Below are 6,545 nucleotides of genomic sequence, written 5' to 3'. Positions count from 1 at the left end.
CAAATACATTAATCATTTACAAATTTAAATTAATTAAAAAATTAAAAAAAAAACTGTTATAAGTACTTACTTATTTAATGTATTTGATATTTTAAATGCACATAAAATATTAATTTATTAAACCCTTTATATTAATACCTTCTATATTGGATTAAGTACCCTTAACAATTCGAGTTTTTAAATCAAAAACAATAAAAACAAATTGTAAATATTTAAAATAAAATTTATTAAAAAAAAATTTCCTCTCATACACTCTTATGGATATATATATATATATATATATATATATAAATAATTAACAATTTAATAATAACAATAATAAAAGAATAATAAAAACACAGAAAAAAAAATAAATTAAAATAATTGTTATACCTTTAAAAAGAATTTCATTCTAAATGAATCATACTGGATATACAAGCTGATTTAATAATAAACAGATATACTTAATAAGAATTTTTATAACCATTAAAATATATACGTATATATGTGAATATATGTGTATTAACAAATAAGTATATATAAAATATTATAGTGACCATACCATGTGAATAAAGAATTAAAAAATAAAAACTTCTTAAATGCAAAATCAAGAATTATTTTTTATTGTTATTCATTAAAAAAAAATAAACAAAAGTTAAGAAAAAAAAAAATAATTAAAAATACAAATATATACAAAGATATACAAAATTTGCATATATGTATAACAATATAAAAATAAATATTTCTGATTTATTTTAATAAAAGTGAAAATATTTTTAGAATATTGAAAAAAAAAAATAGAAACAACTTATGTCGCATATTATAACAAATAAATTAAAATATTTGTTATAAATAAATAATTAAATACAAAAACAAAATTTAGATAATTATATATTTATAAATTAATAATATATAAGTACATATATTCTAAAAAAATACCTTAATTCATTCATTAAATTGATATTAATTTAACAATATTTACTTATACTTACACTGCAAATATAAAGTGAAAGAAAATAACAATAATAGAAAGGTTATTTAAAATAATAATGAATAAATAAATAAATAATTGTTTTATAAAATAATAATAAAAATTTCAATTAAATAATAAAATAAAATAATAAATTGAAAATAATGTACTATTATAAAATAATTTTAATTGAATACATGAATTATAATAAAAATATGAGAATAAATAAAAGTGTTTTTAATATATCTTGAAAATATAAATTGTATAACATATAAATTTTGTACTTTTACATTAAGTATGTAAAATATTTAATGTTAATATACACCATATACTTATTAGAATATTGTTTAGAATAAATATTAAAATTGAATTTAAGTGATATTTATAATTAAAGAAAAATTAATTAAAATACAATAAAGAAAAGTGTATAACAGATCAATTTTTGGATTACATAAGTACAATATATAAGTAATAAAATAAATAATTATAATAAAAAGAAAGATAATTAATTATTTTGTAACAAAACTTAAATTAAAGTTATTTTTAACTTTGCTTTTACCATAAAATATCGCTAATTGTGGAATAAAAAATCATCAATTTTATTTTAATGTCACAGGTAAAAAATAAATAAATTCGTTATTATTATTTATATATTAATTTCATATATATTTAAAATTTTATGATTAAATTTATTATTACCTATATTTTTATTTAAATTAAAATTCTTGTTACAAATCTAATTTTAATTTATTCAATTATTTTTATTAAAAATGTACTAAGTATAATAATTTACCAACAGTGGAATCCTTATATGATTATTTACGCCTTAAGAAAATAACTAAATAAGTGTGTATTCACTTATTTAAATCCTAATTGTTATTTAGTTCTAATTGGAATAAGGTGCATTTAGAGAAATATTTAATATTTTTTTGAAGTTAGTTCTAAAGATGGTATATTTTTAGAACTGGTATGTAGAGTATTTCTCTTTTTTCGGGATATTCATATTTATTATACATTTGTTATATATATGAAGTTCAATTTTAAATAAAATTTGAAATATAACCTATAAATCTAATTATGTATCTATTTTTTTTTTATCACTGACTAAGAGAAAAATGTATTCACATTATATTATACTTATTAGTATTTAAAATTTAAATTGCAAAGTAGAGATATGAAAATTTCAAATAAACGTGTTATTGAAATATTTCTTGGCAAACCCAAATTTACCAATCTAAATATTTCCAATAACAGAAGGCCATAACTACAATTATTTTCAATACAAAATATTTCTCATTTTTGTAAATTGGTTAGATATTTAGTATTATTTTGTATATCACTTGTATTTATTTTGTGCAATCAATATTGAATATTTTCAAAGAAAATTCCATAGTTTAAAATTATATGAGCCGAAAAAATTGATATACATAATATGTGTTATACATTTTTTGTGCAACCCATAAAGAAAAGTTCTACTGTAAAGTGTACATTAACATTATTATTAAACAATAAATTTTGTAATAGCACCTTTCCTTTCCGTTTTGTTTTTTTTTCTTTCTGTATTTTTGTTGTTTTAAATAATTGCATATTTAATAATTTAATTCATCTTATATTTTAGTTTTTAACTTTTACTTTTTACTTAAATGCATAACATTCACATATCATACATATAAAATTAGTTATACATTTAACATGTTATAAGTATTTTTGCATGTACATCCATACTTACATATGCATAATATATAGGGAAGCAAGCAAGTAAACTTATAATATTTTTTCCACTGTACCTTCACTTCATTTCACAAAAGTTATGTGATTTGCAATAATTTTCATTGTAGGTACTTTTTGAATAAAAGTAAGTGAATTTCAATTTAATTCACTTTAAAAAAAAAGTATTCACAATTCAAATAGCAGAACATAACACGCCATCTACAGTTGAGATTAAAGACAGATATTTTTTATGTTTTTCTGGTTTTCTTCTTTTTTTTTTTTTTTGATTTTTGAATAATGGGAAAGAAACGAGTAAAAGAAGGAAAAAAAATTTACAGAAAAAGGTTTTTTAATTTTTTCTTTTTGTTTTTTTTTCTTTTTTGCTTTTTCATTTTAATGTAGGAGGAATAAAAGAAAAAGAAAGAATTTATTGTAGAAAAGAGAAAGAAAGAAAGAAAAATGGAGTTTTATACCTTACAAAAAAAAAAAAAACAAAAAAAAAAGATAAATGGATGAATACATGCACACAATTTGAATGAATGCATGTATGAAAGTTTGTGTGTACACACTTTTTATATCTTTTCAACTCATACCCGTTTTTTTTTTCTTCTTTTTCTTTTCTTTTGTTTAAAGTTATGGGAAAATTATTATATAACAGATCTTTAGAAAATAATGTAATATATTTTTTTGAAAATATGTAGGTATATACAGTGAGCGTTAGAAATAAAGTTTACATTTTTAAGTCGCGTTAATTTTTTATTTATTTTCTACGTGTTCTCACAAAAAAGAGCATTTTAAACCATTTTAATTTTTAAATTTTTAAAATCAGAAGAAAGCAGAATTGGTTTTAAGAGTGTTTAGCAAAATGTCAAAATTTTCAAGTCAATCTGGTATTCAATTCTCAAACCGAAGAAATAAAATTAGGTTACGAATTCTTACCGGAATAAAAATATAAAATATGTGTGTATTGCATTTCATTAGATACGAAAATAAAGATTTGTCTCTTTGTTCTCTATAAATGTGCATTATTGCACTACTTATTTACTTATGTAATATGAATTTAATTTTGACATTTTTTTAAAATACTACTAAATTAACGAATTTTATATGCTTTCTGCAAATTGTACAAAAATGAAAAAATGCTATTAGAAAAGATGTCCCAAAATTCAAGCATATCTTAAATATAAAATTTTGAAGCTCGATGTATAATGTAATAACTTGTCAATGATACTCTATATGTATCTAATGATCAAAAAAGTTGTTAGGCCCAGAATGTAACACTTACTTGATTTTTTAACGGGTTACAAAACTGACTAGTACAAATGCTGGTTGATTTTAGTTTGTATTAAGCTTAAGTAGATTAAGTTAAGAGTGAGTTGTGGAGATTTATCAGTAGTATACAACGGGCATGCCAAACTTAAATTAATATTTTGATACTCGAGGTAGTTAATATTATGATATAACCTAACGTAATCTAACCTTGATATAAATTACATAACAACTTATGTTATGCTTATGTATGTTTGTATTTATATACAAACACAAGTGTGCATGTGGCTAAGTATCTTTATCTAAGTATATAGGAAATAATTAATAAATTTATTTATATGTATACTTAATTATTTTTAAACTTAAACTTTTAATTTAATACATAAAACATCATAACAATTAAAACAAGAAATAAAAACCTGTCCAAAAAATTCAATAAAAAAAAATTACCTTCACTTTAAAAATTCCATTTTCCATAGTTTTTTTTTTTTTACTTAATAAAAAAGTACCCACCAGTAATAAGAGAAAGTGAATAGATTATATAACATTATTAAAAGAAAAAAAAATTGGTAAAATTATTATAGTTTTCTCTTTCTATACAAAAAATAATATGACGCCATCTATTTATTTATTATAAATATAATAAAAAAAACCAAGCCAGCTAGCCTAATAGGAACAAAAAAAAATGTACAAAAAAACGCTTATTTTATTTAAAAAAAAAAAAAATAAAACTAACTAAAACTGAAGGTAAAATGGAAATTTAAAAACAGACTTTATAAGGTTATTTAATACAAAAAAGCACAAAAAAAAATACAAATTTTATATTTTAAGATTTCAAATGCGTATAACAAAAAAAAAACTAAAAGTAAAATCTAATTTTAAAACCCTACTGATATGTAAATAAATTGACAATAAAAAAAAAAACCAAAAAAAAATTGTTTTAATTTGAATTGACATTGAAAATTCGATTTCTCTAAAAATTTTCAATTTTAAAAAAAATATAACGAAAATGCAAAACAAAAAAAAATCAAGGTTAATTTCTAAAATAAATTAAAAAAAAAAATTTAATTTGGTTTTATTTTTCTTCTTTTGTCATACACAAGTTTTTAGGTAGCGGAATTAGTAAAAAGAAAAAAGTTTTAGGCACAGCATTATAAGGCAAAAATTTTCATATTTAATCACAAAATTTATAATTAAAAACTTATTTTATTTTTATGTCATCATTTTAGTACCCATATATTCCATTAAATAAGTACTAAAATGTTATTACATTAAATAAGTACTAAAATGTTATTACATTAAAGTACTAAAATTATGTTTACAGGAAAAAGCACTCCAAAATGACTTCTTTGTTGAGAGCCGTTTGTAAATGACATGACCTGTAATAATTTAATCTGTAAATTTAAATATTGAGAATTTGATTGTAGCCGCACAACCATGTGTTTGAGTCGCAACATAATTGCCAACATTTAGGTTACTACATTGATCTTTGTTTTCAATAAAAAAAAATTAAGCCATCTATTGGAATGAATATGTGTAAAATGCATAAATACTCTTCAACTACTTTTCTAGTATAATTAAAAATATTATTCACCTAGAGTGTATAACATTCTATTTACTTAAATGAAACTCTATAATGGATACTTGAAATGATAAATAATAAAACATATTTACGAATTTTAATATAGTGTTAAGACAAATCTTCTGCTAGCACTTATTTATGGATGCATTATGCATGTACATATTTATTTACTGGATTTAATCACATTATAACATTAAAATTTGGACATACTCGAAACTGCTGATGAAATTAGAATTAAATCCATTCATTAACCATAATTCCATATTATTTAAATAAATAAATAAATCAAAAATTATAATTAATTTAAAAATTTATTTTGAACACAATACATAGATAATTAACACTTTAAAATAAAAACTGCTTGAAAATATACAGTGCAATATCTATATACAAAGTACATTCCATAAACAATATTCATAAAATCATAACAATTGAATATCTTATTCTTATTCAATAAGACCAGTATTTTAGATTTCATTTAAACCATGAACGAACAAAATTTGTATGTGCATATATACATACATGACATACTCAAATGTTAGAAAACAAGATTTTCTTTATTTAATACTTTTAATCATTCAAATTAATTTTGATATTTCACCTTAATTAATAAATATTATTCAAAATATTACTCATAATAATTTTGTTTACTTAGAAATTATCAAGAATTAATAAAATTATATTTTTTATAATTGGAAATTTTCCTATATAGGAAAATTATTTAAAAATTTCTGTTATATCTGCCTGTTATATGTATGTATATATGTATATATACTTATCTGTTATATGTATAACAGATTTATATTCATATGTAATTAAGTTAAAGTTCTGCTCTAATTTTATATCTTTCCCTTTATTTTCCTAAATAAATAGCTAAAAACGCTAGTTATATTTATAACTATTTATTAAATACAACGTTTATATATCGAATTTATATATCAAATAGGAAATTTATTAATACAAGATTTATGTACATCCATATGTATGCACATACAATACATCTTATGTAAAATAAATAGAAAAATGTATACTTAC

The 6,545-nt window shown here is 19.5% G+C and overlaps 1 protein-coding gene across 1 annotated transcript in view; it reads left to right on the top strand.

Annotated features, from left to right (window-relative positions):
• Positions 1-1,405: 1,405 nt before the first annotated feature.
• LOC129611479 (transcription factor Ken 1) overlaps positions 1,406-6,545 on the top strand; it is an 84,628-nt gene continuing 79,488 nt past the window's right edge. The window contains exon 1 of the mRNA XM_055524657.1: positions 1,406-1,565. The gene's annotated coding sequence lies outside the window, so the exon portion shown is untranslated. The remainder of the gene's footprint in view (positions 1,566-6,545) is intronic.

This window comes from Condylostylus longicornis, unplaced genomic scaffold, assembly GCF_029603195.1.
Source record: "Condylostylus longicornis isolate FDR11 unplaced genomic scaffold, ASM2960319v2 ptg000049l, whole genome shotgun sequence".
NCBI classification, from domain to species: domain Eukaryota; kingdom Metazoa; phylum Arthropoda; class Insecta; order Diptera; family Dolichopodidae; genus Condylostylus; species Condylostylus longicornis.
Note: the sequence above shows the minus strand (reverse complement) of the source record. Positions and strands in the feature narration are given on the sequence as shown.